Genomic DNA, 8,552 nt, shown 5'->3' with positions numbered 1-8,552 from the left:
AGCAAAGGGTCTGAATATTTAGGACCATGTGATATTTCAGTTTTTTTTTTTTAATAAATCTGCAAAAATGTCAACAATTCTGTGTTTTTCTGTCAATATGGGGTGCTGTGTGTACATTAATGAGGAAAAAAAATTAACTTAAATGATTTTAGCAAATGGCTGCAATATAACAAAGAGTGAAAAATTTAAGGGGGTCTGAATACTTTCCGTACCCACTGTATGTTAAAATGTAATTTATTGCTGTGATCAAATCTGTATTTTCAGCATCATTACTCCAGTCTTCAGTGTCACATGATCTTCAGAAATCATTATAATTTGCTGATTTGCTGCTCAAGAAACATTTCTAGTTATTATCAATGTTGAAAACAGTTTCACTTTTTTTTTTCAAAGAACAGCATTTATTTCAAATAGAAAGCTTTTGTAACATTATTAATGTCTTTACTTCACTTTCGATCAATTTAATGCACTCTTGCTGAATAAAAGTTTTCATTTCTTTTAAAAAGCGTCCCATCTAGGAGGGTGCTGACATGTCAAATGATTGACAGGTGGCAGCTGCTATTTATAACTAAGTGGGCGGGGCACTGTCCCTCAAGGGACATTTTATTGGCCAGCCATTTAGCAACGCCCTCTTCAGATGCTGACGCTGTCTATATTTCTGGCCCACTTTTCCAGATGAGGCAGACTGTAAATTATAAAAGTCTATAACTGCTGTTACACACACACACACACACACACACACACACACACACTCACACAGAGTCTGGTCAGCTATCTTTGTAGGGACTCTCCATAGGCGTAATGTTTTTTCTACTGTACAGGACCGTTAACAGCAGCAGCACTGATGTTCACAAACCTGAACAAACACATGACTCTGTGGTGAACATAAATTAAAGGGATGGTTCACCCAAAAATGAAAATTTGGTCTTCATTTAGTCATCCTTGTGTGGCTCCAAACCTCTAAGCCTTATATCTACAAAATATCTACGAAAGATGAAGATGAAAGTTTTTGTCCAAACAATGAAAGTCAATGGGGTCCAACATTGGATTCTGATGACTTTTACTATATGGACAAAATACACTGAGACGGTTTTCAAAAGTATAATTTTTTGTGTTTTCACAGTCAAACACTTTTGGAATAACATGAGGGTTTATAAAATGACATAGTTTTCAATTTTGACTGCTATCTCTTTAAACAGAAATGCATTAGTAATAGCAGCTCAAATCTAAAGCTGCGAAGCTCAAGCTCAGCTGAATGTTTCACTGCGCCTCCAGTATTAATGTATTAAGACTATTTACAGCAGATTTTAATGTGACTTATCTGATCAGAATCATTTAATAATATTTGCTTTAAGAGCTCATGTATTACAAAACGCAAAGCCAATTTATCCTCTCATTTCTTATGAATAATTATAAAATTGTTTTGCATCCAACAAGAGCTGAATAAACAAATAAAATAACAAGAGATTAAGTACTTTTCATTTCTAAAGTATTTCAGTAACTGAATCACCCGAAAAAGACATTATTGCATGGGTATCTACTACAAGTATTAACAGAGGTATCGTTTTTTCTTAAAAAAAAAAAAAAGCTTGACAAACTATTTCAAGGTATTTTGAATTGTTTGAGTGTTGTGTTACCCCCGTTGTCATTGCTTCTTTGTAAGTTTAATTTTATTTCATCATTGTTATGCATTTCAAAGGAGTTATTTTGTGTGTCTGTTTCATTCTTTCATTTCTCTGTTCTTGTCTTCTGCTGATGTTTGTCCAGCTATCGCTCTTATGACGGCTGTGTCATAGTGGAGTGGCACTGGTAAGATTAGCCTGTTTTTCCACCTGTCATCTGTCCTTCTGAGCTCCTGAATCCGCTTGACGTGTGTGTGTGTGTGTGTGTGTGTGTGTATACATATGTGTGTGTATATACATATGTGTGTGTGTGTGTGTGTGTGTGTGTGTGTGTGTATACATATGTGTGTACATATGTGATATTCAGAGATTTTATTAGGATATAATAGTTATTTATTAACATGATACAAATCCACTGCATTAGTGTATAACACTACATTCAATGTGCTGTAGTTTCCATTCATCTCAATGGCAGCTGAAGTAGACAAAGTTTTAGAAATGCATTGCCTGCATGCTGCCATCTTTGCTCATGGGGACATTTTGACTTTGCCCTTATGCGAAATAAAGAAAAACAACAGCAGCGAGAACTATACAGCCTAAAATAGCAGAGTTTTCAAGAGCACCAATATGTCATAATCATCATTTCGCGTGTGTGTTTGACTCTGATTGACGTGGGCGTTCTGGGTTTGATCCGTGTGTCACGAGCCATTCCTTTTATTCATTAATCTGTGACTCAGTTAAACCCACTCTAGAGAGTTCTGCACGTGTCTTCATCGCTCAGCACCTCGACGGCATTATTCACATCTCCGTCAAGACTTTCTGCCTCCAACTAACTCAATTACGGCTGCCATTGGGATGCAGATTCGCTCTTGAGACGGAGCGAGACGATATGACAAATTGCTGCTAATTCACTTAAACGCTTTAAAAGCGCTCTCTTTATCATAATTCACGTTCATTTGAACCCGGCGATCCCATACCTGAGGGAGGAGAGGCTCTTGTGTTTGTTAAACTCCCAGCAACGAGTCGCCAGTATCTCGTTCAATTAAACTTCAGATGCACCGGGGGTTTTTCAGCACGAGTGTGTTTTAGAGACGGTGAAGCAAGGTGTGAATGACTTACATCTGCATACTGTAGCTGCAGGAGAAACGAAGGGATGAGGTTTCCGGATCGGTGTGAGAAATACGGGATATTATTCCCTCGAGACAAGAGCGAGAAATGGAGATTTAACACTGGTGAAGAGACTCCGACAAGAGCGTGAGCTAATTAAGAGTTTTGTAATGTGCGATTGGTTTGGCGCTTTCCACAAATTCATTACACTGTCGCATGCCTTTATAAAGCGTTAGACCATCTGTCCAGGATTTTAAATGGAATGCAAATTCTACCACTTCTTGCATTATTAAATAATGCATTATTAAATTCTTGCATTATCTGTGGCAATCTGCCGTCTGTAAATCCAAGGTTTGATCAAACTGATTGCAGAGTACTGAGTTATAAAGTGAGCATCAGTTGGGCCTCATTTAAAACACACTATAAACACACATCACTGTAACTTCATTTATTATCTGAAAAAAGCTATTCGAGTTTATAATATTTATCTTTATTGTTCTTGTTGAGACACATCAAACACGTCCATTATTGCCTGCTCTCGCCTTAAAAAAAAACATCTTGAAATTTGCTCTTGATCTTCACATAAATATCACACACAAATGCCATGATCATGTTTTCCAGTCTCTCTCATTTACCGAGTTAAAGTTAGTTAAATAGTAACATTAATATATGTTTATGCATGAACATATATATAAGAGCCCTGCTTATATAAGATTTGTTTCTGAAGGTTAAGCACCGTCTTTCTCTTACCGTTTGTTGGAAAAGAAAATAATTGCTTCATTTGTAAGAGCTTCTGGCTCTGTTTTATATCATATTTGTGAAAAATGCTAATTATAATCCATTTTATATGCATTCTGAATGTATTGTTATAATTCACCTTGATCAGCTGTATGTTCTCACACAAAGTTACATGCAGCTAATTGTCAAGGTGATTGTGTGTGTGTGTGTGTCAGCAGTTGATCTTGTTTATGTATTGCGGTTGGTTCCGTCTTGTCTTTCTACATAAATTATTGCTTATGTTAGAGCCGGACGATATATTGAATATTAATGATTTTGCTTGTGATTTAAATTAGCCAATATCTTGAATATCTCAGTGATTTTAATGCTGTTTTTATTTTGGCCATAAATAGGCTTACTGCAGTAGTCGGTGTCATCGGTTTTACACATTTTGCTTTTTTATAGAATTAAAAACTATTTAGTTCAGTTGAACCACGGATGCTACAAGAAGAGAAGACAAAAGCACCTGTTTGACTATTTCTAATATAAGTGAGTTTGTCTTTGTTTTATTGTTAAAATAATAATGAGCCACAAGCTAAGCATTATTTTTAAAGTAAGGGGGAATCCACAGATCTTTCATATATTTGTGTTTGTCATTGCACTCTTTTATTGTTGTTTTTCAATTAGAGTAATTTGTTTGTTCAAAGAAAGAGAAAAATGTCATGCTCAAAGTAAGCACTATACTGTAGGTGCCGAGCATCATTAGCTCTGTCTCCATCCACAGCTGGAAATTTGCACCTGTTTGACTATTTCTAATATAAGTGAGTTTGTCTTTGTTTTATTGTTAAAATAATAATGAGCCACAAGCTAAGCATTATTTTTAAAGTAAGGGGGAATCCACAGATCTTTCATATATTTGTGTTTGTCATTGCACTCTTTTATTGTTGTTTTTCAATCATGCTCAAAGTAAGCACTATACTGTAGGTGCCGAGCATCATTAGCTCTGTCTCCATCCAAAGCTGGAAATTGAGCTTGTGTGCAAAATTTGAATATTGCAAAAAATATATATATTTGGGAAACTGGTGCAAAGTCTTAATAATTAAAATGAATGAATGCCCTCTATTTCCCTATGTAATAAATGACTTGAGCCAGACAAAACGCAATAACAAACGTTGTCATCTTACCTTGCATTCGGATGCCTGATGTTTGGGAATGCAGACGTGTGGAAGTTTATGCGCATTTTTAGAATTTATCCAAATCTTGGCGTTTCCATCTAGCATTTATTTATGCAATATCCCAAAATGTGCATAAAAATAGGTGGATGGAAACATAGCTACTGACAAATATCTTGTACAATGTAGTGTAACCGGTAACAGCGTTTTTGTCACAAGTTTATTAATCGATGGGGAAATTTCCACACCATGGCATCTATCCTTCTGTTCTTGAGAGTGTGAGAGCATGAAGACAGAGATGTTTTAATAGTGTCTCTGATTTAAAATTGAGTACAACAATGTCGTTAAGTTTCTGCAACCCAGTTCCAGTTGTTATGTTTTCATATGTTCAATTGTTTTTGTAGAAATATGTCGATTTTGATGCGGTTTCATTACTGTACTGTTATATTTGTGAAATATTAATGGATATGATTAGATCTCACCCAGCCCTGATCAAACCTCATTTCCCTTCACATTCTGCTCTCAAGTGTCCATTTATTTATTCTAACTTTCTGTTGCTTTTCCTTTTTCCACTTTTCATTCTTCAGTTATGATGATTATGATCCGGAGATTAAGTAAGCAGATCCATCTTTCCTTCCCTCCAGCTCATATTTCTCTCTCTCCGCTCTGCTTCATAACAGCAAATAAACCCTCTTCACTCGCTTCCTGTTTTCACGTTTTCCTTCACGGCTCAATATGAAGTGCTGCCAATCACTCACACAACCTGTATGTGTGTGTGTGTGTGTGTGTGTGTGCGCGCGTGAGTGTGAGTGTGTGTGTGTGTGCGCGTGAGTGTGTGTGTGTGTGTGCGTGCGTGCGTGTGAGTGTGTGTGTGTGCGCGTGAGTGTGTGTGTGTGTGTGCGTGCGTGCGTGTGAGTGTGTGTGTGTGCGCGTGAGTGTGTGTGTGTGTGTGCGTGCGTGCGTGTGAGTGTGTGTGTGTGCGCGTGAGTGTGTGTGTGTGTGTGCGTGCGTGCGTGTGAGTGTGTGTGTGTGCGCGTGAGTGTGTGTGTGTGTGTGCGTGCGTGCGTGTGAGTGTGTGTGTGTGCGCGTGAGTGTGTGTGTGTGTGTGCGTGCGTGCGTGTGAGTGTGTGTGTGTGCGCGTGAGTGTGTGTGTGTGTGTGCGTGCGTGCGTGTGAGTGTGTGTGTGTGCGCGTGAGTGTGTGTGTGTGTGTGCGTGCGTGCGTGTGAGTGTGTGTGTGTGCGCGTGAGTGTGTGTGTGTGTGTGCGTGCGTGCGTGTGAGTGTGTGTGTGTGCGCGTGAGTGTGTGTGTGTGTGTGCGTGCGAGTGTGTGTGTGTTTGTCTCATTATCTGCTCATCATCTTCTCGGTGCCCTTAAAGTTTCCTGATGTGTGTCTCAAACCGTTTTATGACTCCAAATGGAGGCATTGAGAATCAGGACAAGGTCATTTTGACATTCAGTTCCAGTTGAAGATGTGATGGGAGAAAAGACTTCCTTCATAACGCTTTTGAGTGTTTATTAAGTGAATGATTCTTCAAATCGTGAGTCTTGTTGAGGTTTTCTGAGCAATCAGACTTAAGATTTTGACCTGTTGGACAGTAAAATGGGGGGGGTAATATAAACGTATATTTTAAAAGAGACCTTAGTCATGTCTATAAACCAAAATATCATTAAAAAAAACATGATAAATAAGAGACCTTAGTCATGTCTATAAACCAAAATATCATTAAAAAAAAACATGATATATGCCTCAGCAACCAGACATTTAAACATCGAACGAATTGGTGAATGATTCACTGACTTACTCATCAAGACAGTCACTTGTTTCATATTTAGAAGTATCATTTCATATTTATATACTGAAAATGTTTCAAAAGTGAAATTTTGAAACATGTCTCTAAACAGCGTTATTTATGCAATTGTAGTTGTAGTGTAAATGCATTCATGCCATCTCTGAGCTGCATCAATTTATTTAAGATTATTTGTTTTTAAAATAATGCTTGATGTATAGAAATATTAATTTCTGTCAAAAATAAATAAATAATGACCCCAAACATTTGAACGGTGCTTTTAGTAACATACGAAAAAAAAAAAAACATTTAGCATCGCAACACACTAAAACTTAAACAGAACAACACTCTAGTATAGACTTTAGGTAAAATGCATATTTCATTTTTCTAATCAAACCCAGGCTGAGTGATTTTTACAGCACATTTTCTACATTTATAGTTTTTTCCCAACTATAATTGTTCCTCAAAGATGCATTTGCAATGTTGTGCCAACTGAATGATCGACAGCTGAGTTAAAATCACTTCCTTCACAGCCTTTTAAATCCAGTTTCGTGCTGATGATTTATTCAGAAAATTTAGAAATAGAGTGTGTTTATTAGTCAAAATATTTGTTCTGAAATACAATCTCGCTGAGGCTTATTCTTTCATTTTTCGAAATTATAGTTAATGATAATGTTATGAAGTTTGCGTGTCCCATTAGTGGTATATTGGATGTAATCCATATGCAAATGTGTGTAATTTTGAAGTTAAATTGAGCTGGATAGAGTCAGTGGGGTGGATCTGTAGCCCCGCGGGTGAAAACAACACAACACGCGTCTCGTTACAGACTCGTACAACTCTCGCCGAATGAAAGAAAGAGATGCGGGATGGTATTTACAGGGGAGAGTTTGCTTAAAAATGACAATTCGGTCATGTTTATTCTGCTCAAGTTGCTCCAAAATTTTCTTTTGTGAAACACAGGATAAATTTAGCAGGAAGACTGAGCTGCTCTTCTGCGATCAACTAAAGACCAGTCAAACTCCAGAAAGGACAAAATAAGACCCATTAAAGCAGTGTGTAGGATTTGTGCGCTGTATTTCAAGTCTTCTGAAGTCGTCTGATAACTTTGTAGCTTTTGTTCGAATGAAAATCTTGGTAGCACTTTACTTAGAGCCTTTATGTATAATGCATTATAAAGGTGTTCATAATGTATGTTGTAATGCATCATATATTTTCATAAATAATTGTAAGCAAGGTTAAAATGCATTATACTACTTGAAGATTTGTTTGTCAGTAATGCATTATATTTTCTATATAGAGAAGTAATAAAATGGTTTATAACTCTAATATGTTTGGTGCATTACAAGGTTATTATAGTTATCTAAAAACTAAAATTGAAACTAAAATTAAAACCATTAAAAAACATTTTTGTTTCTTGAAATAAAATAAACATTAACTGAAATAAAATCAGCTATTTTGTATAAAATATGTTCATTTTAAATATTTAATTTTATTTTTAATTGTATTATTTAGCATTTTTAGCACATTATAAACATTTCCTGATCTTGTCCTTTACATTCAAAAGCAACAAACACATCACAGATCACACGACCTACTGTCACACAGTCTCAGCTTATCTGTGTCGTTAATGCTAACTAAAACCATTAAAAATTGTTTGCGGTGCATTCAATATTGCTGAAATAAAATATAACTATTACATTAAAAAAGAAAAGTAAAAAATTAAACAGAAATTAGAAATGTTGCCTTGGCAACTAACTTATAGAAAACAAGTTTAAGCATTAAAATTACAATTAAAAATGAAATAAATAATAAATTAAAGCTAAATAGGAATATTACAAAACTAATAAAAATGACAGAAAAACATAAAGTTGCTAAATTAAAATTAAAATGAATACCTGAAATAAAATTAAAATCGGTGTTATTAAGTAAAATTATTAAAATAATGTTTAATCATATCAATCGGCATCCTTCTGTCTCGAGAGACAATGGAGTATCTGCACCCGGGTCAGTCTGTTGTGGAATTGCAGTGCCTGCTGTGGCTAAACAGTCCAATATGAGAGCGGCAGAGTCTGTTGCAGTTACTACAGGTGAAGCCTGAGGCTGCTTCTGTGGGCACTGACTCTACTCTCTGCCGTCTGCGCTGCCTTTT

This window comes from Sinocyclocheilus rhinocerous, unplaced genomic scaffold (genome assembly GCF_001515625.1).
Source record: "Sinocyclocheilus rhinocerous isolate Xijiao unplaced genomic scaffold, SAMN03320098_v1.1 scaffold1898, whole genome shotgun sequence".
Lineage (NCBI taxonomy): Eukaryota > Metazoa > Chordata > Actinopteri > Cypriniformes > Cyprinidae > Sinocyclocheilus > Sinocyclocheilus rhinocerous.
This window is presented reverse-complemented; position numbering follows the sequence as displayed.